The following is a 27587-nucleotide window of genomic DNA, read 5'->3' on the forward strand; positions in this document are numbered from 1 at the left end:
TGTATAGGTTTCATGAGTTCCTACCTTATTATTTGAAGTTTGGACCCTCAGCCCTTACCTGTAAGCCTGAGATTCAAGAGCCTAGTGCCCATTTACCATTCCTAACTCATGAACCACCAAAGTACATAAATTCAAGGATTGCTCCCTAGAATATCCCCCAAATAAGCGCTCATGTAGAACATCCAGCCATTTTTCCAGCCCCAGGTTTGAGATTGGAATGTGCATGAAAGATACCTGGCTATGCCAAATCCTAAAGGAGATTAATGAAAGCTAGGGATGGTTTCACCTCTTGGTAGAATATGTTTCACATTCGTATTCAATTTTCAGTAAACTGCTATCTAAGCCAATTTTCCTTTCTAGTATCTTATTTTGAATTTAGTCCAGCAGTAGGCTGCTTTTTGATTCCTCTGTTAAGTTTTATCTCTTAATCTTTGGTTGACACTTTACTATAATTAATATTACATTAATCCCACCACTGACAGAATGCCCCAGGAACTTTTTTTCTTATTTTGTTTTTTCAAGATCAGGTGTCACTGATAACTCTTCTGACTTTTTAATCTTTTACTCAGTTGTGATTAGAGTAAATGAGGCCATTCTTTGATGTGAGGCTTTCTTTTATTCCTCCCAGCCCCATCCCACAGGCATCAAAGATGTTACATGAAATAATGACATTTTTATAATGTTGACTAATAGTCATTAGACAGGAGTTGAGAAATGAATGGCATTGAGGTTTTGAATAATCTGCTGTTAATTTTTAATGTTATAATTTAGAAAATAATTGTAAATCCTGTTTGTGATCGGAGTTAATCATTAAAACTCTTTTTAAGTAATATGTATTTAGTCACTACATTATGTTCTAAGGCAGTTCTAAATACATACTTCTAAAATACTTGCTCTCTAAATTTTCCCTTCAAAAACATACAACCATAGCTTGTCAAGTTACTAACAAGTGAATGTGAATAGTTTAGTTTAAAAATATTGAATCGTCTTTGTAATACTTGACTGGTTTTTTTAAAGACTATTATTATATTATCTTTTTAAAATAAAACACTTATATAAAAGTGTACTCTTTTTTTTTCTGTGCATTGTATACAAAGTGTTCCACTACCAATAGTTCACTTTGACTTTAGGAAACAGTATTGATAATATTTTCTCTTCACTCAGAAAATGTTTACACTAAGTATCATATTATAGTGTTGGATTATTTTTCTAAAATGAAGCTTTTAAAGATTTTATAGGCTTCCAATATAACAGAATAAATGTGAGGCCAAGGGTCTGTAACAAAATATGAAAAGCTATGATGTTCGAACCTAAAAAAGACAAATGTAGTATGTAGACTTCAAAATGTATAAGAAATCTGGAAGAATCAGTATAATAATTTGTTTAAGGCAAAGTGCTTAGAAGAGAGGAGGCAGTAAAACTAAAAAAAAGTCAAATACTCTTTTATTGAAGGAACTTTAGTATGCTAGAGGTAACATTTAAAAAAAATTTTTAACATTTATTTATTTTTGAGACAGAGAGAGAGAGAGAGAGCATGAACAGGGGAGGGTCAGAGAAAGAGGGAGACACAGAATCTGAAACAGGCTGCAGGCTCTGAGCTGTCAGCACAGAGCCCGACGCAGGGCTCGAACCCACAGACCGCGAGATCGTGACCTGAGCCAAAGTTGGATGCTTAACCGACTGAGCCACCCAGGCGCCCCTAGAGGTAACATTTAAAGAGTATTAATAGGCTTTATGCTTCCTTGATGGCATAGGCAATTAGTATGTGATGGAGTCAGTTACCAAGCTTAATCATGAATTCAAGATAACGCATCTTTAAAATAAATGGGATAGTTCAAGAGTAAATAGTATGTTATCTAGGAAGTTCAGTACCAAAATCAGATATCAAGACCTTACTTCAAGGTAGATCCTTGCTGCCAATTATATAAGGCATATGTTAATCTTGACAGAACATTCTAGTAAAACTCAGACTCCTTAGTCTGGCATTTAAATGCCTCTGAAATCAAGTACCATTTACTCTGTTCAACCTCATGTCCCTCTGTGATTCCAGGCCAAACCTCTGTTCTTAACCATATTAAACCCGGATGTGCCTCTGTGCCATGCTCTTGCTCAGCCTTGACTTTTTCTTATTCTCCTAAAAGTCTTCATTCTAAAGACCGAGTTCAAACTTTTATGAACCCATTCTTTCTTATTCAGGGCAACTCCATCTCCCACACTTCTGTGTACCACTGGTAGAACACATAAACTTCTTGATTTTATATTTCTCGATAACCACATCATACCTCTTTCAAAACACTGTAATACTCTGAAAGGCTGTTAAGAAGTCTTACATTTCTTTGCAGTCCTCCGTGGATTCTAGCAGTACTTTGAACAAAATAGTTGAATTTTTCCACTGATTAAATATTCACTTTTTTTTTGTTTGTTTTTTAGGGAGAGAGAGAGACAGACAGACAGACAGACAGACAGACATGGAGCATGAGCAGGGGAGGGCAGAGAGAGAGGGAGACACAGAATCTGAAGCAGGCTCCAGGCTCTGAGCTGTCAGCGCAGAGCCCCATGTGGGGCTTGAACTCACAAACCATGAGATCATGACCTGAGTCAAAGTCAGATGCTCAACCAACTGAACCACCCAGGCACCCCAAATATTCACTTTTAATGAAGGTACCAGACTGGATGCTGTTTATATTACAGATAATAAAGGATCACATTACGCCTTTTTCTTTTACCATCAAATAGAAATTACTGTTTGTAGTCCTTTTCATCTCATGATGGCTTTTGCCAGAAACTTCTCTGGTACCTACCAGAAAAAGTAAAAGCAAAACAAAACTAAACTAAATCATTATAACTATGTGACAAAAACAACTCTTTAGGAATTTTTTAACAATTAAGTATGTATGAAAGTGTGGTATGTTTCTCCTATTGAAATAAGAGCACTTTTAGATATAGAAAGAAAATTTACTCCATAGAGGTAAAGTCACTTTCTATAAACTAGAAATTTCAGGAAGAACAGAATTCAAACATTTCCAAACAGCCTCACTATCCTCTGGATTTTGTTCAAATGAGATTTGACCAGCAAGTCATTCGATTGTCTATATTTGTATTACATTATAACTAGGGTTTACGTCTAAGATTTTTCTCAGTAGGAGAAGTCTGTTTTAATCAGTGGTTCTCAAATTAGAATTGTATCAGATCCAGAGAAATGCTTGTTAAAATGAAGATTCTCAGGCCCAGTCCCCTCTGACACTTTCATTTAGCTAATCTCAAGAAGACCCTGAATTCTTCCGTTTAATAAGCTGGTCTATAATTAGAGCTGTTGAGTCTCTAACCACTGTTAGAATCTCTAATCACTGAGAACTAATACTCTAAAGGACACTTTCTTTTGTTTTGTTTTCTGTAACTTTTTCTGAAATGGTATAGAAGAGAAAGATTAGGGATGGAGAATGAACAAAACTCAGAACATTCTAATCTGAGCTACTCAGTGAATACTGATGGGACTGTCTTCTGTGGTCCATCTTATTAAAAAAGTAATTAAGGACTTGCCCACTGTACCTTTAAGTGAGCATAACAACTGGGAAATGCCCCATCCCAGCGGGCATTAGTGGCAGAGCAGGAACCCTGGATCAGGTCAGTTATCCAGGAATCCTAATGAACAACAACAACAACAAAACGAGAGCATTTTAGAAAAATACCAATCTCTCATAGCTACCTGCACAATTGTCTTCATGATCTGATAGACACTACCAAAAACCCAGGTCCTGATGGGAGTCAGCACTGAGGATGAACTTTTCTGAATATGTGGATCGCTTTTGTTTATCACCATCACAAAACTCCAAGATAACTCTCAGGATTCCTTAAGAGGGTGATATGACTTCATTGGCAAATATCATCAAGCAAATAAGTTATCACAGCAGTGTCATAACTATGGGATAATGTGCATATGTGCATAATTGTCAGAGAGCTAGGAAAACTTTAGAGCATATGAATTGTTTTATTATTTACGATCTTGAATTATAACTGCCACAGGAGACATCATAGACATCACTGACATTTTTTTAAAAATATGTATGTATATCAAAGGAACTAGAGACAACATAAAGCGGCTATCATTTTCAAACTTGACCTACCAGCTTAAAATTGATGTAGGTAGTTGAATGCTTGCCTCATTTAAACAAACATGAGAACCAGCATTTCCACATCACATTTCTATTTTGACCGATATGGTAGAGAAAGTTTGAAGATTTGAATTGCCACCCAAAAAAAAAGTTTGTAAGTAGTGTTTGAAAGCCTCTCTGATTAAGTGCCATTTGATTGAACTAAAACTCTCCTCAGAATAAGCATGAACATTGATTAATAATTCATACTGAAAGTTTTAGCAATGAAATCTGTTGATGTCCATAACTTATTTGAAATGTCTCCGAAGAAATGGACTGATAGATTGACAAATGGACAGATCGGTGATAAAGTTGTGATGAAGCAAATAGAGCAAAAGGTTAAGATTTGTAGAATTGGAATGACGGGTATACATAAAGTGGTTACTACACTATCCTTCCAACCCTTCTGCATGCGTGAATATTTGCATAATGAATTGTTGTCGGGAAAAGCATTTATCAGTAGAGAAGGGGAACGATCCTTTTTTTCTGGTTGGAAAGGCAGTCAACCTACAGACTTGAACACAGGATTTATAGTCAGACAGACCAAGAGTAGAATACCTATTTTTACACGTAGTGTCTATGTGGCCCTGGCCATGTTAAGTGAAACACTAAGGTCTCATTTTTATCATCTGTAACAAGAGTATAATGTATGTACCACCTATTGTATGTGTAGGAATTAAATATAATATGAAATGTCTGACACCAGTAAACAAAGAGCACAAGTTATTGTTTTTTTAAATTGTTACTAGTTTTTATGTATACTATTAACTGAATAACAAAATAAAAATAATTTATATATCCTCATTTCCCTTAAAAATATTTCTAAATTCAAAAGATTAATTTTAGCAGGGGAATTATGACTTTAATGTTATATCAAGAAATGTAAAGTTCTTGCTAAGTAAATAATTTAGTTTCTATAATCTCCACATTCAGAATCCTGTAAGATTAAGGAAAATTAATTGACACAAATTCCATGGTATGTGATGTATTTCAAGATTAATTTTAACAAACTTAAATTTAACTGTAGTTTACTGACAAGAAGGAAGGAGATATTTAGTATAAAGTTCTAACCAACATGTTTGCAGCAAAACAATTCATTTGGGGGTGGGGGTAGGGGTGGGAATTAGCCCTGTGTTAGCTGCCGGGGAGGGAAAATGGAGCTTAATACAAGGCCCCCATCCACAAAAGAATTTCATTGTGGTTAGGAAGAAATATCTAGCCCTTGGGAAAAAGAACAATGCATGAGTTAAAAATATAAGGCATGTAACAAAGAAATATATGATTAAGAACTGAATGAATAATATAAATAATATGTGCTGAGAATTCAGAAAAGGGAAGAAATCATAATAGCTTTGAAGTAAAAATTTGGGGGATTCTGGGCCTATTTAAACCCTTTGGAACATGAAGGAAACTTCTTGAGAACATGTGGTTTTGATGGGAGACTAAATGCAGTTGAATAGATAGTATTGTTCAGGCAGGTCTTTCCTAGGGAATTATGAACAGGAGGGACAAACGAGAATAGAGTATTCAACAACAATCACGAGATGAGTAGCTGAATACTATACACTTCCTTCATTTCAAGAGGTATTTAGAGTCTAGTTCATGTAAAGAATTGGGATAGTTGCTGATGGCTAATATGAGTGAGATTTGGCCCTAACTCCAAGGAGTTTGTAAGTGACAATAAGTAGAACTGTTAAATGCCAAGTGTATTCCAGGCTAGTTGGAGTCTATAAGAAGAGCTAAGAAAAAAAATCCATGATATACAAAGTATAAAATAGCAAACACCATAAATGAAAGACGAAATGCTAGGCAAACTCAGAGAAGAGTTTTCTTGCAGTTGACATAAGGGAGATACTGGTGCAGGAGGTATGCTCTTTGAAGAGGAATGTGGACAGAGATGCAGTGAAAGAGTGAGGAGAAGAATAGTAGTGAACTAAGTCACAGAAGTAGAGCATCTACATGAAATAGACTATATGGTTCTTTCTGGAAATCATATGGAGAGAAAGTGGTACAAAGGCAGGGAGGCCACCAAGGCCTTGAATAACAAGCTAAGTTTTGAACTTTATTCTGTTGGCAACAGAGAGCTATTAAAGGATTATGAGCTGAGGAATGAAATGTTCAGAACTTGTTTGTTTTTACCCTGGTGGCTTGTATAGGATGAATTGGAAGAAGAAAACTCTAGGTGCAAAATGACCATAAGGCAATGAGAGCCTGAGGCTAGGGACATAGAAAGAGCTGTCTCCAAGGATAAAAGGACATAATCTTGCAACCAGTGCAACTTCAGGAGCACAGGGACAGGAGGAGTGTACCAAAGTGCGGTGTGGTGGGAGATTCACATTGTAATTGTAAATTTCCTAAAAATTTAGTGATAATAAAAACTCTACCTGTTTTTAGTCAGTATTATTGTTGTTCTGAATTCTCTTCTGACAATGCCCCCTTTATTGCCTGCACCCAGGGCACATTCCCCCACCACTTTCCACCTCTGTATACCGCTGCATGAGATGGAAGCAATTAAAGATCTCAGCTTAACACCTGGAGTTCTGAGGATTCTTTCAATAGAAATAGAAATTAGGAAGATAAAAGATTAGATTCGAGAATGAGTGTAATTTTGTACATGTTAAATATGAGTTACTGGTGGAATGGCCAAATAATAATATCAACCCTGGAGATGTGAGCACGGATGTAGCTCAGCTGAAAAGTTAGGGTAGAGATCTAGGTTGGGGAGTCATCTGCTGAGAGGTGGCAACTGAGGCTAGTGGAATTCCTAAGCTTTGAGGACTATGACATGTATAATTAAGTATCTACAATATCACCTACATATTTGGTCTCTAAGGCATGTGGATCTTAAGGCAAATAATACACAGAATACATACAATCAAGGGTGTCTGCCAGAAATCTCCATCTTGATTTGTCTTTCACTAAGCTCCCTCCTGCCAATATTATAGTTAAGATTATTGATGTTTGAGGGGTGCCTGGGTGGCTCAGTCAGTTAAGCATCTGACTTCGGCTCACGTCATGATCTCGCTGTTCCTGAGTTCAAGCCTCACGTCGGGCTCCGTAGCTGGGAGCCTGAAGCCTCCTTCAGCTTCTGTGTCTCCCTCTCTCTCTGCCCCTTCACCACTCGTGCTCTGTCTCTCTCTCTCTCTCTCAAAAATAAATAAATATTTTTTAAAAAGATTATTGATGTTTGAGAGCTAAGTTTAAGAAGAATTTTAATGATGTATTATAATGACGTCATTTCTCTCCAAGCTGAAAATAGATTCAATGTATTCCCAGTAAAAATCCTAGAGATATTTTTTTATGGAAAGTGACAGACGTATTCTAAAGTATTTGTGGAAATCAAAAGGCAAAGAATATCCCAAGAAGAAAACTGTATGCTACCAGATATTAAGATCTTTTATAATGCTGTAATAACTAAGACACTTGGAACTGGTGCAAGAATAGACAAAGAGACCAATGGATAGTGTAGTATGATACATGACAAAGGTGACATTGCATTGCAGTAGAACGAGAATGGTCTTTTCAATACATCATGGTGGATCAATTGGGTATCCATGTAAGAAAAAAATTATTGGGACTCCCATCTCACAAAAATCAAAATCAAATGGGCTGTAGATCTACAATGTGAAAATAAAACAGTTTTTTAAAGGAAAACAATACCTTCATGACTTGGGAGTATTTAATGATTTCTTAAACATGACATAAAAGTAGTAGCCATGATAGAAAATGTGGCATATTAAACTATATTAAGAACGTTTTTTTCACCAAACGATACTGTTAAGAGAGTGAAAATGTAATGCATGTGATGGGAGAAGGTATTTACTACAAAAATACCTCTAAAAAAGATTCATTCTTCATAATTTATAAAGAATTCTTCCAAATTAATAAGAAAGGATGCAGTCAACTCAGTAAGCAAAACACCTGAACAGGCACTTCATAAGAGGCTATCCAAACGGCCAATAAACACATCTAAAGGTGCTCAACTTCATTAGTCATTGGGTAAACGCAAATTAAAACCACAGTGCAACACAATTATCTATCCACATGAATGGCTAAAATTAAACACAGGCATCATCAAATCTTGGCTAGGATATGAAAACAACCATACCTCTCGTACATTGCTTTGGGAATGTAAATTGGTACAACAGTTATTGAAAAATAGGTCATATATTTTAAACATATAAACATATACATACCCTATGACCAAGAAATTCTCCTCTCAGATACAAATCCAACAAAAAAAGTGTTCATTGAAAAAAATATATGAACAAGGGGCTCCTGGTGGCTCAGTTGGTTAAGCGGATGACTTTTGGTTTTAGTTCAGGTCATGATCTCATTTCATGACCTAGATCCCCACACTGTCAACAGGGAGCCGCTTGGGAACCTCTTTCTCTCCCTCTATCTCTGCTTCTCTCTCTCTCTCACTCGCTCTCTCCCTCTCTCTCTCTCAAACCTATATAAACTTTAAAAAAATGTACAAGATTTTTTCATGGCAGTACTATTCATGATAGCCAAATGTCTATCAAGATTAAAATAGATAATCTTGACTTCTTTGTCATATATTGACCATATACACATGGGTTTATTTCTGGGCTCTCTATTCTATTCCATTGATCTATATGTATGTTTTTATGCCACTGCCATACTGTTTTGATTACTATCGCTTTAAAATATAGTTTGAAGTCAGGAAGTGTGGTGCCTCAAGCTTTGTTCTTTTTTTTTTTATTCTCTATTTTTTTTTTATTTTTTTATGAAACTCATTGACAAATTGGTTTCCATACAACACCCAGTGCTCATCCTAAAAGGTGCCCTCCTCAATACCCATCACCCACCCTCTCCTCCCTCCCACTCCCCATCAACCCTCAGTTTGTTCTCAGTTTTTAACAGTCTCTTATGCTTTGGCTCTCTCCCATTCTAACCTCTTGTTTTTTTTTTCCCTTCCCCTCCCCCATGGGTTCCTGTTAAGTTTCTCAGGATCCACATAAGAGTGAAACCATATGGTATCTGTCTTTCTCTGTATGGCTTATTTCACTTAGCATCACACTCTCCAGTTCCATCCACGTTGCTACAAAAGGCCATATTTCATTTTTTTTCTCATTGCCACGTAATATTCCATTGTGTATATAAACCACAATTTCTTTATCCATTCATCAGTGGATGGACATTTAGGCTCTTTCCATAATTTGGCTATTGTTGAGAGTGCTGCTATGAACATTGGGGTACAAGTGGCCCTATGCATCAGTGCTCCTGTATCCCTTGGATAAATTCCTAGCAGTGCTATTGCTGGGTCATAGGGTAGGTCTATTTTTAATTTTCTGAGGAACCTCCACACTGCTTTCCAGAGCGGCTGCACCAATTTGCATTCCCACCAACAGTGCAAGAGGGTTCCCGTTTCTCCACATCCTCTCCAGCATCTATAGTCTCCTGATTTGTTCATTTTGGCCACTCTGACTGGCGTGAGGTGATACCTGAGTGTGGTTTTGATTTGTATTTCCCTGATAAGGAGCGACGCTGAACATCTTTTCATGTGCCTGTTGGCCATCCGGATGTCTTCTTTAGAGAAGTGTCTATTCATGTTTTCTGCCCATTTTTTCACTGGGTTATTTGTTTTTCGGGTGTGGAGTTTGGTGAGCTCTTTATAGATTTTGGATACTAGCCCTTTGTCCGATATGTCATTTGCAAATATCTTTTCCCATTCCGTTGGTTGCCTTTTAGTTTTGTTGGTTGTTTCCTTTGCTGTGCAGAAGCTTTTTATCTTCATAAGGTCCCAGTAATTCACTTTTGCTTTTAATTCCCTTGCCTTTGGGGATGTGTCGAGTAAGAGATTGCTACAGCTGAGGTCAGAGAGGTCTTTTCCTGCTTTCTCCTCTAAGGTTTTGATGGTTTCCTGTCTCACATTTAGGTCCTTTATCCATTTTGAGTTTATTTTTGTGAATGGTGTGAGAAAGTGGTCTAGTTTCAACCTTCTGCATGTTGCTGTCCAGTTCTCCCAGCACCATTTGTTAAAGAGGCTGTCTTTTTTCCATTGGATGTTCTTTCCTGCTTTGTCAAAGATGAGTTGGCCATACGTTTGTGGGTCTAGTTCTGGGGTTTCTATTCTATTCCATTGGTCTATGTGTCTGTTTTGGTGCCAATATCATGCTGTCTTGATGATGACAGCTTTGTAGTAGAGGCTAAAGTCTGGGATTGTGATGCCTCCTGCTTTGGTCTTCTTCTTCAAAATTCCTTTGGCTATTCGGGGCCTTTTGTGGTTCCATATGAATTTTAGGATTGCTTGTTCTAGTTTCGAGAAGAATGCTGGTGCAATTTTGATTGGGATTGCATTGAATGTGTAGATAGCTTTGGGTAGTATTGACATTTTGACAATATTTATTTTTCCAATCCATGAGCAGGGAATGTCTTTCCATTTCTTTAAGTCTTCTTCAATTTCCTTCATAAGCTTTCTAAAGTTTTCAGCATACAGATCCTTTACATCTTTGGTTAGATTTATTCCTAGGTATTTTATGCTTCTTGGTGCAATTGTGAATGGGATCAGTTTCTTTATTTGTCTTTCTGTTTGCTTCATTGTTAGTGTATAAGAATGCAACTGATTTCTGTACATTGATTTTGTATCCTGCAACTTTGCTGAATTCCTGTATCAGTTCTAGCAGACTTTTGGTGGAGTCTATCGGATTTTCCATGTATAATATCATGTCATCTGCAAAAAGCGAAAGCTTGACTTCATCTTTGCCAATTTTGATGCCTTTGATTTCCTTTTGTTGTCTGATTGCTGATGCTAGAACTTCCAGCACTATGTTAAACATCAGTGGTGAGAGTGGGCATCCTTGTCGTGTTCCTGATCTCAGGGAAAAAGCTCTCAGTTTTTCCCCATTGAGGATGATGTTAGCTGTGGGCTTTTCATAAATGGCTTTTATGATCTTTAGGTATGTTCCTTCTATCCCGACTTTCTCAAGGGTTTTTATTAAGAAAGGGTGCTGGATTTTGTCGAAGGCCTTTTCTGCATCGATTGACAGGATCATATGGTTCTTCTCTTTTTTTTTGTTAATGTGATGTATCACGTTGATTGATTTGCGAATGTTGAACCAGCCCTGCATCCCAGGAATGAATCCCACTTGATCATGGTGAATAATTCTTTTTATATGCCGTTGAATTCGATTTGCTAGTATCTTATTGAGAATTTTTGCATCCATATTCATCAGGGATATTGGCCTGTAGTTCTCTTTTTTTACTGGGTCTCTGTCTGGTTTAGGAATCAAAGTAATACTGGCTTCATAGAATGAGTCTGGAAGTTTTCCTTCTCTTTCTATTTCTTGGAATAGCTTGAGAAGGATAGGTATTATCTCTGCTTTAAACGTCTGGTAGAACTCCCCTGGGAAGCCATCTGGTCCTGGACTCTTATTTGTTGGGAGATTTTTGATAACCGATTCAATTTCTTCGCTGGTTATGGGTCTGTTCAAGCTTTCTATTTCCTCCTGATTGAGTTTTGGAAGAGTGTGGGTGTTCAGGAATTTGTCCATTTCTTCCAGGTTGTCCAATTTGTTGGCATATAATTTTTCATAGTATTCCCTGATAATTGTTTGTATCTCTGAGGGATTGGTTGTAATCATTCCATTTTCATTCATGATTTTATCTATTTGGGTCATCTCCCTTTTCTTTTTGAGAAGTCTGGCTAGAGGTTTGTCAATTTTGTTTATTTTTTCAAAAAACCAACTCTTGGTTTCGTTGATCTGCTCTACAGTTTTTTTAGTTTCTATATTGTTTATTTCTGCTCTGATCTTTATTATTTCTCTTCTTCTGCTGGGCTTAGGCTGCCTTTGCTGTTCTGCTTCTAGTTCCTTTAGGTGTGCTGTTAGATTTTGTATTTGGGATTTTTCTTGTTTCTTGAGATAGGCCTGGATGGCAATGTATTTTCCTCTCAGGACTGCCTTTGCTGCGTCCCAAAGCGTTTGGATTGTTGTATTTTCATTTTCGTTTGTTTCCATATATTTTTTAATTTCTTCTCTAATTGCCTGGTTGACCCACTCATTCGTTAGTAGGGTGTTCTTTAACCTCCATGCTTTTGGAGGTTTTCCAGACTTTTTTCTGTGGTTGATTTCAAGCTTCATAGCATCGTGGTCTGAAAGTAAGCATGGTATAATTTCAATTCTTGTAAACTTATGAAGGGCTGTTTTGTGACCCAGTATATGATCTATCTTGGAGAATGTTCCATGTGCACTCGAGTAGAAAGTATATTCTGTTGCTTTGGGATGCAGAGTTCTAAATATATCTGTCAAGTCCATCTGATCCAATGTCTCATTCAGAGCCCTTGTTTCTTTATTGACCGTGTGTCTAGAGGTTCTATCCATTTCTGTAAGTGGTGTATTAAAGTCCCCTGCAATTACCACATTCTTATCTATAAGGTTGCTTATGTTTATGAGTAATTGTTTTATATATTTGGGGGCTCCGGTATTCGGCGCATAGACATTTATAATTGTTAGCTCTTCCTGATGGATAGACCCTGTAACTATTATATAATGTCCTTCTTCATCTCTTGTTACAGCCTTTAATTTAAAGTCTAGTTTGTCTGATATAAGTATGGCTACTCCAGCTTTCTTTTGGCTTTCAGTCGCATGATAAATAGTTCTCCATCCCCTCACTCTCAATCTAAAGGTGTCCTCAGGTCTAAAATGAGTCTCTTGTAGACAGCAAATAGATGGGTCTTGTTTTTTTATCCATTCTGATACCCTATGTCTTTTGGTTGGCGCATTTAATCCATTTACATTCAGTGTTATTATAGAAAGATACGGGTTTAGAGTCATTGTGATGTCTGTATGTTTTATGCTTATGGTGATGTCTCTGGGACTTTGTCTCACAGGGTCCCCCTTAGGATCTCTTGTAGGGCTGGTTTAGTGGTGACAAATTCCTTCAGTTTTTGTTTGTTTGGGAAGACCTTTATCTCTCCTTCTATTCTAAATGACAGACTTGCTGGATAAAGGATTCTTGGCTGCATATTTTTTCTGTCTAGCACCCTGAAAATCTCGTGCCAATTCTTTCTGGCCTGCCAAGTTTCAAAAGAGAGATCAGTCACGAGTCTTATAGGTCTCCCTTTATATGTGAGGGCACGTTTACCCCTTGCTGCTTTCAGAATTTTCTCTTTATCCTTGTATTTTGCCAGTTTCACTATGATATGTCGTGCAGAAGATCGATTCAAGTGACGTCTGAAGGGAGTTCTCTGTGCCTCTTGGATTTCAATGCCTTTTTCCTTCCCCAGTTCAGGGAAGTTCTCAGCTATTATTTCTTCAAGTACCCCTTCAGCACCTTTCCCTCTCTCTTCCTCCTCTGGGATACCAATTATGCGTATATTATTTCTTTTTAGTGTATCACTTAGTTCTCTAATTTTCCCCTCATACTCCTGGATTTTTTTATCTCTCTTTTTCTCAGCTTCCTCTTTTTCCATAACTTTATCTTCTAGTTCACCTATTCTCTCCTCTGCCTCTTCAAGCCGAGCTGTGGTGGTTTCCATTTTGTTATGCATTTCGTTTAAAGTGTTTTTCAGCTCCTCGTGACTGTTCCTTAGTCCCTTGATCTCTGTAGCAAGAGATTCTCTGCTGTCCTGTATACTGTTTTCAAGCCCAGCAATTAATTTTATGACTATTATTCTAAATTCACTTTCTGTTATGTTATTTAAGTCCTTTTTGATCAGTTCATTAGCTGTTGTTATTTCCTGGAGATTCTTCTGAGGGGAATTCTTCCGCTTGGTCATTTTGGATAGTCCCTGGCGTGGTGAGGACCTGCAGGGCACTTCCCCTGTGCTGTGGTGTATAACTGGAGTTGGTGGGCGGGGCCGCAGTCAGACCTGATGTCTGCCCCCAGCCCACCGCTGGGGCCACAGTCAGGCTGGTGTGTGCCTTCTCTTCCCCTCTCCTAGGGGTGGGATTCACTGTGAGGTGGTGTGGCTCGTCTGGGCTACTTGCACCCTGCCAGGCTTGTGATGCTGGGGATCTGGCGTATTAGCTGGGGTGGGTAGGCAAGGTGCTCGGGGGCAGGAGGGGCAGGCTTAGCTCGCTTCTCCTTAGGTGATCCACTTCAGGAGGGGCCCTGTGGCAGCGGGAGGGAGTCAGATCCGCTGCCGGAGGTTTGGCTCCGCAGAAGCGCAGAGTTGGGTGTTTGCGCGGAGCGAGCAAGTTCCCTGGCAGGAACCGGTTCCCTTTGGGATTTCGGCTGGGGGATGGGCGGGGGAGATGGCGCTGGCGAGCGCCTTTGTTCCCCACCAAACTGAGCTCTGTTGTCAGGGGGCTCAGCAGCTCTCCCTCCCTTTGTCCTCCAGCCTTCCTGCTTTCCGAGCAGAGCTGTTAACTTATGACATCCCAGACGCTAAGTCGCGCTTGTTGTGGGAACACAGTCCGTCAGGCCCCTCCGCTTTTGCAAGCCCGACTCGGGGGCTCTGCTTGGCCGGCGAGCCGCCCCTCCGCCCCGGCTCCCTCCCGCCAGTCCGTGGAGCGAGCACCGCCTCGTCGCCCTTCCTACCCTCTTCCGTGGGCCTCTCGTCTGCGTTTGGCTCCGGCAACTCCGTTCTGCTAATCCTCTGGCGGTTTTCTGGGTTATTTAGGCAGGTGTAGATGGAATCTAAGTGATCAGCAGGACGTGCGGTGAGCCCAGCGTCCTCCTAAGCCGCCATCTTGCCGCAACTCCCCTCAAGCTTTGTTCTTTATCAAGATTGCTTTCACTGTTTAAGGTCTTTTGTGGTTCCATATGAATTTAAGGACTTTTTTTTCCTATTTCTGTGAGAAGTACCATCGGAATTTTGATAAGGATTGCATTCCATCTATAGATTGCTTTGGGTAGTATGGACAATTTAACAATATTAATTCTTCTAATCTGTAAACATGGAATATTTTTCCACTTACTTGTGTCATCTTCAATATCAATATCTTAGTTTTCAGTGTGCATATCATTCTCCTCCTTGACTAAATTTATTCCTAGGTATTCTGTCAGATGCAATTATAAATTGATTGTTAAAGAATAGTCTTTTCAACAAATGATATTGGGAAACCTGAACAGCCACATGCAAAAGAATGGAGCAGGACTCCTATCTTACACCGTAACAAAAGTCAATTCAAAGAACCTATGGAATGGGAGAAAATGTTGGTAAATCATATATCTGATAAGTAGGGTTTTATATATAATTAATATCTATACAAAACTTAATATATATAAGGAACTCACACAACTCCACAGCAAAATAACCTCCCTTCCTCCCCCCTCAAAAAACCTATCTGATTAAAAATTGGAAAGAGGAACTGAATAAACATTTTTCCAGAGAAGACTTAGAAATGCCTAACACGTACATGATGTTCAACATCACTAGTCATCAGGGAGTGCAAATCAAAACTACGCTGAGGTATCATCTCACGCCTGTTTAATGACAGAATGGCTGTCATCAAAGAGATAAAAGATGTATCGTCAAGGATGTGGAGAAAAGGAAATCCTCATGTACTGTTGGTAGAAATGCAAACTGAGGCATCCACTTTGGAAAACAGTATGGAGATTTCCCAAAAAAACTAAAAATAGAACTACCATATTATCCAATAATCCCAATTCTGGATCCAAAGGAAAAGAAAGCATTAACTTTTGATATATGCACAACATATTACCCCCCTGCCCTCGTTCAGTGCAGCATTCCTTATGATGGTCAAGATGCAGAAATAATCTAAATGTCCTTCAATGAACGAATCTATAAAGATGTGAGATATGTATAAAATGGAGTATTTTTCAGCCACGAGAAAGAAGGAAATCTTGCCATTTGAGAGAACATGGATGAACCCTGAGGGCATTATGGTAATTCAGAAAGAGAAAGACAAATACTCCATGGTATCAATTATATGTGGAATCAAAAAACTAAAATTTAAATTAAATTAAATTTAAAGCAAACTCATAGAAACAGAGAGTAAAAAAGTGGTTGCCACAAGCTTTGGGGTGAGGGAAATAGGGAGAAGTTGGTGGTAGAATACTAATTTTTGTCTATAAGATGAATAAGTTCTGAGGACCTAATATAAAACATGGTGATTATAGTTGGTAACACTGTATTGTATAATTGAAACTTTCTAAGTGTATAATTGAAACTTCCTAAGTGTTTTGTAGAACTCTCTCATACACACAAAATTTTAGAATAAATTTTGGTATATTCACATAAGGGAATACCAGTGTGAACAAGTCACAACTCGATGCAACCATATGGATGAATCTCAGAAACATAATGTTGACTAAAAGAAGCCAGACACTAAATAAGTATCTCCATATATAAATTTCAGTAACAGGCAAAACCAATCTGTGATAGTACAAATCCGCATAATGGTTACCCTTGTGGGGTGGGGATAGGAGGAAATGGCTAGAAGAGAGAATAAGGCAAGATTCTGAGATGCTGCTAATGTTTTGTTTTGTTTTCTTATTAACATGTATAATCATCACACAAGTCTGTTGACTTAATGAAAATTAATCATGGTATACATTTAAGAGTTTTTGTATGTTTTCTATCTGTATGTTTTTACATGTTTTCTATCTGTATGTTACATTTCAGTAACAGCCCCTTCCCTTAAAAAAAAAAAAGTCTTTTTCCACTGTTCAAATTTAAGTTGGTAGTTATAGTCAGCTGATAGCTGACTCTTTATCCACAACATTTTTTTTTTATTCTGATGCCTTTCTGCCCTAACTGACAATTCCATGGATCCATGGATATATTTAGATAACTTAAGATATGTGTGTCAAATGATGATTCATGACCCCAAGAAGGGGCTAAAAAAAGAGTTAATATCACTTTGGTTCTAAAAATGGAAGGGCTGCAAATGTGTGAGTTTAAGTGCCCTCATACTGATTTATACACAGTGGTGTGTAAGGAAGATATATGCCAGAGAACCTGGACATAACATCTAGACTTGATGGTTTATTTCACCATACTTCTTAGAGAATTTCAGTAGGTGCATCAAAGGATGTTTTCAAAGTGCCCATATTAAATTTTGGATCAAAAGAATAAACGGGGAAATTACTACTCCTTTAGGTTCAGTTAACATTATCTTACCCCTAATATATTGTGATTATTTTTCCAGTTCAAACAATAATGGTGAAAAGAAATGTTGATATGTCACAGTTTTCTGTTTGTTAATTGTTGAGGTCATCTCACAGCATCTGATTCCACTCACACGGCCAATTATAAAATGACTGTGCCCATCCTATAGAATGACTCTTCAGTGCTTGGAAAAGAGCAAAGGGCTGTGAAGTTGAAATTGGAAGTCTTATTACTGATTCCGTGGCCATTCTACAGGCACTTTAGAAATATCATTCTACCTCTCTGATCTTCATATTTTCAGCCTACAAGTTAACAATACCCTTGACAATGAAGTGTTCTTAAATGGTGACTTTTAACATAAGAGTAGCCATAAAAATAGGACTATAACTACATAGAGAGTTCCCAGGATGTTGCTATTGGGGCAAATATTTTTGTGACATGTTAGTTTTATTGTTTTAATGTTTATTTATTTTTTAGAGAGAGAGGGAAATGGAGTGCAAGCAGGGGGAAGTGATGGGGAACTGAGAGAGAGAGACACAGAATCTGCAGCAAGCTACAGGCTTGGAGCTGTCAGCACAGAGCCCGACGTGGGGCTTGAACTCACATACTGTGAAATCATGACCTGCGCTGAAGTCAGACAGTTAACCAACTGAGCTACCCAAGTGCCCTGTGACACATAGTTTTAAATGGACAGGGTAATGATGATGAGTTCAGGAGAGTTCTGGCATGTTAATTGATCAAATATATTTGTTAGAGGTAATTTTATCAATCAGTGTACAGGACCTGTCCTTTAAAAAAAAAGATACTACATTTGAGGGTACAAAAATGTTTGGTGATCTGCTTGATATTGTTCAGCATGGATTCATATTTCTCCTAAAAGTAACAGCTTCATGGAGATGGTAATGCATTGTTAGCCCCTGTCAATACTTAATGAATAGGATGGAAAATTAGAGTCTCTGGATTCCCCTTGCCACCAGGATACTAAATACGCACACATGCACCCACACAGACACACAGACACAAACACACAGTCACATCGTTAAATGTGTGTGGATGGCATATAATAAAGAGAAAGATAAATGCACTTAAAGTTCTACATTAGACTGGTAGAGATATGAAGTCCAGTTGTGATCTAATAAAAAGAGTTCAGATTTAGAGACAGAGGTAGAGTTTCAAGTTCCTTAGACTTACTAGCTTAATAACCGTGAACATATGATTTAACATCCATTCACCTCAGCAGGCTCATTTTGAAAATAGGACAATAATTCCTAAATTTGCTCAGATTATTAAATACAATCATAAATGTTAAAATATATATAAATTGTAAAGAACCTACATATGTAAGATATCAAGACAACCTTTGGGTTATCTTTGGGTTTTAACATTCAGATACAAATGTATTTCAGCTCATAGAGCAGTTACTCTAAGTCTTGTAAGTGAATTACAGGTGGAAAGCAGGAATTCCTCAGCTCAGGTGATAATGACAGAGAAGTATACAGTGGTTTAGAGTCAGAACTGTGTTGAAGAGCTAGTTTTGTCATTTATTTGCTTTCTGAGCTCAACCAAGAGATTAACCTCTCTGAACCTTAGTTTCCTTTTCGGTAAAGTCAATGGTTTGGAACTTTAGGCAATGGTTGTGGAACTTCTGAGACTATGTAAACACATAGCACCACACATTAGCTTCAGGATTGTTAAGCATCTTATTTGTGCCAGGTGTAGTTTGAAATGTTGGGGATACAAATAGTGAAAGACTTGAGCCCTTCCCTCAAACCCATAGACCACTGTGGAGGAAATATCATATAAAGAGATAATGTCAACACAGCACAGTGAGTCCTCTGATAAAGGTATGCCCAAGGTGCATGGAGCAGTAGACTCAGACAAGACTTCTTACAGGTGACGGTCCTATACTCAGAAATGTCAAACGAGTAAGATATATGTCAGTTGCAAGATGGGCTCTGTGTTAGTTTCCTAGGACTACCATGACAAATTACCACAAACGAGGTGACTTCAAACAACAGAAATGTATTCTAACAGCTCTGGAAGCCATAAGAATTTATTCCTTCTGGGGTTTCTGAAAGAGAAAAAAATTAATTCCTTTTTTCTAGCTTCTGGTGGTTGCCAGGAATGTTTGTTATTCTTTGACATCACTCTGTTTCTGCCTTGGTCTTCACATGGTCTTCTTACAATGATACCAGTCACTGGATTTAATCTTAACCCAGTATATCTCCTCTTAACTAAGTATATCTGTAAAGACCCTCTTTCCAAGTTAAAGTCACATTCTGAGGTTTTGGGGGGACACTGTTCAACCCAGTGCAATTACTCTGTGGTTCCCCCCAAATTCATAAAATCCTATATGAAATATACATTCAACCCATGTCAACATCCCCAAAAGTTTTAACTCATTCCAGCATTAACTTTAAATCCAAGTTCTTATCTAAATATCAACCTGAAAAGGTTCAGAAATCAGTATGTATATCAGATATAGGTGGGTATGATCCATCTTAAGGCAAAATTCCTCTCTACTTGTGGATTTGTGAAATCAGAAATCAAATTATCTAATTGCAGAATACAGTGGGAGGTGGGGGGCAGGCATAGATATGTAGTCGCATTCTGAAAGGAAGAAAATGGAAGAAATAAATGGAGCATTAGTCCAAAAACATCTGAAATCCAGCAAACCAAGTTCTACTAGATTTCAAGGCCTGAGAATAATATTCATTGGCTCACTGCTCTGTCTTTGGGACCCATGGTCACCCTTTCTGGCATCTGCATCTATGGCCTCTGCCCTCAGAGTCATTCTTCATTTCTTCCCATCTCCATGCTTTTCAGTCTAAGCTGGCAGTGTTTCTGTTAGTAAAAGTTTCTCAAAGATCTTGTTAGTTTCCTGTGCAACACAGGAAGTTCACCCCATCACATGGGAGGGCCTCCACACATCTTTCCGAGATAGCCTCATCAATCCCATCTCTGCTGGCTTCTGCCAAGATTGGTTGACTGGATCCATGAATCAGACGTCGAATTTCAACAAAATGTGGTCCAGCTACAACATTTGTGCTCTCTACAGAGCATGCTTTCTCAGCTTTTGCTATCCAGATAGGCTGAGAATTTTCCAAATCATTAAGTTCTGGTTCCTTTTTGTTTATCACAGTTTGTGCCCTAATTTATCTCTTTCTTCTCCCATTTTACTATATGCAGCAAGAAGGAAACAGGCATACCTTCCACACTTTGCCTTTCTTCCAGTTTCTAACAACATATTCCTTATTTCCATCTGAGACCTCACATTCAGTGTTCAGGTTTATAGCAACATTCTGTTAATGGCAATATATGTGATGCTCTAATAGAAGCCTCCTCTAAAGCTCCCTCACTTCTTTCTGAGCTCTCATGAGAATCACACTTAGTATCTGTATTTCTACTAACAGTCTTTTCAAGGAAATCTGGTCTCTTTATATCAAGTGCCCCCAATTTTTTCCAGCTTCTGCCCATTACACAATACCAAAGTCATTTGCAGATTTTTAGATGTGTGTTATGTAGAAGCACCTCCCTTCCTGGTGCCAAAATCTGTATCAGTTTCCTAGGGCTGCCATACAAATTACCATGGACTGGATGGCTAAAGACAAAAGAAATGTAATCTTTATTTATCATAATTCTGGAGGCCAGAAGTCCAAAATAAAAGTGCCAGCAGAACCAGGCTCCCTCTCAAAGCTCGAGAGAAGAATCCTTTCTTGCTTATCTCCTAGCTTCTGGTGGCTTCCAACAATCTTCTCCATTTCATCACATGAACTTTTTTCTTCCCTGTGTGTCTTCATATGGCTTTTAACAACACCATTCATTGGTTTTGGATCTCACCCTAATCCAATATGAACTCATTTTCACTAACTGCATCTGCAAAGACCCTCTTTCCAAATAAGGTCACATCCTGAGGTTCTTGGTGGACGTGAACTTTGGAGGGACACTATTCAACTCATTACAGGCTCTTAATAGATCCCGATTCTCCTCTCTTTTCGTTGGCCATGCTAATACTAAGTTGCTATGGTGGCAGTTTATTCATCTGACCTACTGTCTGCATTCTAATCCCCTGTTTCTTTTCACACTGTGTTTCTTAAATGTTAAACCTTTAAACTGACAGATGAACTGTTGGGAATGTCTTCAGAAATCTGAACACTATGTTTATCTGGAGATGGGAATTTTGCTAAGGCGAGGTCAGAAACAGTGAAACATTCTTTTTAATTCACTGGATTAATATGTCTCCTACTCATTGTGGTTAAATAATAATCTTTGTTTTTGTTCATGGTTAGTTACTTGTTCAAGTTGAAAATATCAAGGGTTCTTTAACTGATTCTATGAGTTGATATTTAATACATGGTCTGCCATGGTTACCCAGCCTGGGATTTGTTACTTTAACGTATCAATCAATGGCAAAGTCAATGTGTAAGCTGCTAGTGATTTTGAAAGTGTCTTTGTATTCAATAGTCTTGTACCTTGTTTGTAACTGAAGGTCATTCTTTAAGAAAAGAATGATATCTAAGACTATAAATTCATGGTACTTTCTAAGCTCTTGAGAGTGGAGATTTACAGCATCAATATATAGTGAGCTTTACCCATTCAGGCTACTAAGACTGATGCTCATAGCTTTAATTATTTTCACGTGATGCGGCTAATTCCAAGAATATTATTCTTCACTTATTTGGCTCTTAAAAAAATATATGTCTATTGTATCATTTGAAACCTATTTAATAATATCCTTCTTTTTGTTTTAGGGAAGCCCCCACTTTCTCTAATACCCTTGTTAGATTTTACTTGTCTTACCTTCAAAGAAATCCATGTACTCCAGGTATTGTATTTAGAAATTCTGTCTCATACTAGTTATAAACTAGAGTGTTGTTTCTTGAAGTTCTTGATGAAAATGTGCTCTGGCACATTTAGGTATTGGTTCATTTAGGTATTGTTGTGGGCTAAAACCATTCCCCTACCCACCACTTTCAAATATTTGCATCCTACTCCCAGAAACCTGTGAATCTTATTTGGGAAACGAGCCTTTCACAAGTGATTAGGTTCAGGATCTAGGGATGAGAGAGTATCCTGGGTTATCTTTGTGGACCCTGAATGTGATCACATGTCTGAATGGAAAATGGAGAAGGAGATTTGACACCAGAAGAGGAAAAGGCAACGTGACCACCAAGGCATAAATTGGAGAAAAACAGACACAAGGCAAGGGATGCCAGAAGCTGGAAGAGGGAAGGGGCATATTCTCCCCTAAAGCCCCTAGTCTTGCCAACACCTTGATTTCAGCTCAGGGAAACTGAGTTCGGACTTCCGGTCTCCAGAACTCTGAGAGAATAAATTTCTGTTGTGTTAAATCATCAAATTTGGGTTGCTTGTTACAGCTACCTCAGAAAACGAATACAGGCATATAACATTTTCCCTTGGAAGATATGACAAACACCATACCCCATCAAAAACAGGATTACTTACTAGATTTATATATAGTAATCATGTTTCTCCGTAGATCTATGGAGTAAGCACATCCTTTGAGTTGCTACTGTGTGTTGAGTAGCGTGTCTTTCCTTTGACCTTAGGTGTGATACCTGATCTGGCAGTCAAAATGAACTCTGAACTTCCATGTAGAATTGTTCCTTAAATTGGGAGACCATTTCAGTGATGTCTTTCTTTTTTTCTTTTTTTTACATTTTTTTAATGTTTATCTATTTACAGAGTGCAAGCTGAGAAGGGCCAGAGAGAGAGGGAGACACAGAATCTGAAGCAGACTCCAGGCTCTGAGCTGTCTGCACAGAGCCTGACGCGGGGCTTGAACTCACGAGCTGTGAGATCATGACCTGAGCCAAAGTCGGACGCTTAACCGACTGAGCCACCCAGGCACCCCAAAAAAATATTTTAAAAAGACGCACATCTTTCCCTATCTGAATAGTATATTTCAGATTTCCTTGTTCTGTAAACCTTCATATTCCTTTAAAAAGCCTCAAGTTCTGTTCAGTTTTTATTTCACATTATAAACTACAAATTAAACCAAAGCTTCCTTCCTTCATGGGTGCAAAATTGAGTACAACTAATCATTCTCTCAAATGGCTAATTATATTTCTAGTTGCCTACTTGAAGGTCTAATTAGCCAATTGCATATGCTTATGTGGGGGCAAGGAGATAATTGGCATTCTCAAGCAGGTAATTAGAAAAGCAATTAGTAGTGCCCACAACTAATTACAAGAATGAAAATTGTACCCACCAAGATGGTACCAGTGTCTACTGGGCAGAAAACCAGTCTCTGGAAAGTGATAGGAGACTTAATGCATCTGGCAGTATCTTAATGAGAGACAGTAAAACAAACAGGAACTATCTATAAGCCACCTTTTCCAAGGGACTGCCAGAACCTTTGTACCTCTGGCAAAGGGCTGCCTTTGGGGCAGTTTTCCTATTACCAATAATAACTTGTCAAAAAACAAACAAACAAACAAACAAAAAACGTGCGCCTGAACTTACATGTATCAGGCGTGCTGTGACCTTCAAACATCTTTCATTTCTGGAACTAATATATTGTGAACGCAATCTGGAATAGTGAGTTTTGATCATGTGTTATCAGCATCTGCTTTCACATGTTGTAACATAAAGGGTTCTATGAGGGACATCATTTTGGTTTTGGTTGTTCTTCAACTGGCCCTGACCAGCTCTTCACTTAACAGAGAACTTCGGTCAAATGTTATGGCAAATCCACCTGGAGCAGAAAGCTTCCTGCAGTTAGCAGGTTTTGTTGTTGAAATCCCTGTGGGTTTTATGCCCCATTGAGCTTCTGATTGCACTCCTTGTTCTTTGTTACCCAATTGTAAACAACCGATTCCACGGTAATTTGTGCCCCAGCACCAATTATAGTGGAGAAGCTGGTGATACCACCATCAGGAGCTCCTCCCACAGCACCTGGTACTACTTACTGCTAAAAGGCCCTGGCGCTGGGGGTTGTGCACAGATAGCTGCCTGAAAGAGCCAAGGAGCCTAAAGTCGGCATTTCCAAAAATAAGACAAGTGTGCCCCAGGAATTAATGGTTTAACTTGGAAAAATGCCTTTGTCTTTTTTTTTTTTTCCTATTTTTAAATTTCTTTGCCCTATCCTCTATTTTCCCATCATTCCTCTTGCCGGTCCCAGCCTTTTGCTTCCCTGCCTTGTGAACCAGGGCAAAATGTCTAGGACGGTGGAAGAAAATTTACCTTGAAGTAAAAGTCAAAACAAATGCAAATCCGCTATTACGGTTGAACAATTTAAACACTGCAACACAATTGAGGATTAAAATCTGGAAAAGAATATCCAAAATAAATACATAACCAAGAGGTTATTTTTTTTTAAATTAGCAATGACTGAAGGATAATACAGAAGGATTAAAGGCATTAATTACACAACAGATAAAGAATAAGCAGACCTTGCTTAAAATGTGGTGTAAAACAGTCTTAAACAGTGGCAAAACAATAGCTCAGTTAAAGGTATATTCAACCAGAGGTACAGTATTCAAACTGGGGTAAGGGTGGAAAGAGGGAACTCGGGAGAACGAGATACTATGTCTCATTTAGCTGTAAAAACTTGTAACTTGACTTTTTTTTTTAAACTGAATATGTCGGTGTCAGAGAGACCTAATCTGGATGTGTATTTAGAAATTCTGTGCTTAAGGTAATATTTCATTTACTTTTCTAGCTGTATTCTCTTTCCCTATCTTCTCCTACTTTATTTTAATAAGCTTAAAATAGGGAAAAAATTAAAAGGCACCTATTTTCTTTACGCTCTTTCTCACCTGTATATATTTCATGCTTCATGTAGAAACTCCATTAGTGTTAAAGGAAGGAGTGTTGGGGGTTTTCAGCTGGACACATTTTCTCTTACTCTGGCCATGCCCCAAGGGAACACGTTTCTGTGTGATTTACATGAAGCTACCCTAAGGAGTCAAAGACATCAATGAAGTCTAAGAATCTGTCAGTTGATTACTAGCAACCATGGTAATTTTAGGGAAAATATGTTGTGACACGTTCCTGTCTCAGGCCCTTTTAACTTCCCGTCGCCTCTTCCTGGAGATCCTTTGCCATCCGCAGAGATCCACATAGTGGACTCCTTCATCGGCTTCAGGCTTTGCACAAATGTCACCTTTTCAGTGAGACCTTGCCAAGTCTGCCTACCTAAAATTGTATTTTCCCCTTCCTTATGCCCACGCACTCCTCATCACCTCCCCTCCCTGCTTTGTTTTTCTCTATAACACTCATCATCTTGCGTGTGCTTTTTCTCGTTTCCTTTGTGAAGGATGTCATTCGTACGGGAGAGTGTATAAAACACGTGTAAGTTTAGAGAAGACACCTGGATAAACAAACCACCACCCAGGTGAGAGATGAGAAGCTCCCTGTGTTCTCCCTGGAGGTAGCCACTATCCCGACTTTTGTGATAACCTTCCCTTACGTTTTTTTTTTTTCCACAGTAATTTCCACTATTTATTGAGTGCTTATTATGAGTAAGTTAGGGGTTTTACAATTTTCATCTTCTATTTCACTGCAGGATGGGGCATTTTTTTTAACTTCTTTTATTTATTTATTTATTTATTTATTTTTTGGATTTACATCCAAATTAGCATATAGTGCAACAATGATTTCATTTCTTTATTATTATATCTATGTATGCATTAGTCCTAATAATACATAATTTACTTATTTATTATAGTTAAAACAATAGATTAAGATCCCTGGCATTCTTTGTACAAATGGATTTCTAGACCTATTCTGAAGCACCCTCAGATCCATTCTTAGCCCAACCAACCTGCCTCTTTCTTCACCAGCTTTCTTCGCTTCATCTACCTCACCCCAACCTTCCACCCCCTCCCAGATTTTCTTCCCTAGCTTAGCAGTCATCTCAGCCTCTGATATTTTACCCTTGCTAGATTTTCAGATTCTTTCCTAACTCCCTTAACAGGACAATATTCCCTTTTGACTTAGGTCAGAATCAACTGACCAAAGTAATGTAATTTTACTGAAAGTAACTCACCCCTTGGATTTCAAATGCCAGATATTGGACACATGACATGTAATTTCTTTCATTTCTTTCATGCCTGAAACAAACTTAAACAGTTATAGAGTTTGATATTTGTTACCCATTCCAAGGCTTATCCTGATAGCCAAGTTCTCTTTGTTCTCTGGCCCAGTCCTCAGAGTGATTTTGCTTTGCTTTGGCTTATCACATGTACAAGCCATAATTTCCACTTCGATGTATCCCAAAGATTCTAGCAGGCATACTGCTTCACAGATGATCTCATTTTGTTTTGATAATGTGCCCAATCATTTCGTATACAATCAAAATGTGTAATCAGAGGTGATGGGAATGAAACTTTTATCACCATTGGGACCTCTGCCTGTTTACAAGCGTCCTTGGTCTTCATCTGCTTAAGTTAGCCATTATTCTCTTCACAGATTTTCAGCTGAACAATGTCCACCTTTCTTTTGTATACTGTGGAGTCTAGAGAACAGTGCTCACTTTCTTTTAATGTTGTTAGAATTAGATGGATCACTCATCTGTAATCTGAGTTCTACAATAGCAGCAATCACTGTGTCACTGGCCCCTGAAATGAATTCTTAAATTCAGCAATCACTACACTATCAACATAAATTACATGTAGCATCTAAATCTTCAGTTGAGAATATTGCCATTTTACCTATCCAGAGCAGCATATGGTAAATGTAACAGTATACATCTGAATTTACTTCCTTGAGGCATTTACAGTGTTCTGCCGTCTCTCTCCATTGGATGCATATTCCTGGAAACAAAAGTTGTGGAGCGATAGATTATCTGTACAAAGTCCAGGAGCTTCTTTGGTCAAGGAGAAATATTGAAAGTTCTATAAGAAAAAAAATGTAATGTTTTGGTTTAGTTTTCTTCTTTATTAGCTTGAGTATTTTTGCATTTCTTTCTTCATTCAAAACACAGATTTTTAAGGGATGGTTGAGATTATTATAACCTCTGCTTAATAAACTGAAGTTTAAACAGGCTGAAACACACACACACACACACAGAACTTTACTTCAAATAATACAATTGAAGTGTCTTTTTTCAGTTTGAGAAATTTCTTTCTAAGGATAGTATCTATTTTCTGTAGCAGATTAATCCAGATCTTTGAGAGACATATTACTGCCAACCATTTATAAATAAGTAGTTTTTGTAAGAATGCAATTCTATAAATGATTGTATCCATATAAGTACTAAAATTTTAAGGAGCTACTTTAAAGTGGAGGCTGAAACATTTTTTCACCATTACCACAACATAATGATTTGACCTTTTCCAAGGGTTCTACACTGAATTGTTCATGAAGGGAAGGTGTTGGTGAGTCTTCAATGAAAATAAAACATAGTTTATAAAACAACTAATTGTATG

At 38.1% G+C, this 27587-nt stretch overlaps 1 protein-coding gene and 1 pseudogene across 1 annotated transcript in view; both read left to right on the top strand.

Annotated features, from left to right (window-relative positions):
- LOC122493493 overlaps window positions 1–23982 on the top strand; it is a 33373-nt pseudogene extending 9391 nt beyond the window's left edge.
- Window positions 1–27587, top strand: part of ATRNL1 (attractin like 1) — a 782697-nt gene that overhangs the window by 583664 nt on the left and 171446 nt on the right. The window lies entirely within an intron of this gene.

This window comes from Prionailurus bengalensis, chromosome D2 (genome assembly GCF_016509475.1).
Source record: "Prionailurus bengalensis isolate Pbe53 chromosome D2, Fcat_Pben_1.1_paternal_pri, whole genome shotgun sequence".
NCBI classification, from domain to species: domain Eukaryota; kingdom Metazoa; phylum Chordata; class Mammalia; order Carnivora; family Felidae; genus Prionailurus; species Prionailurus bengalensis.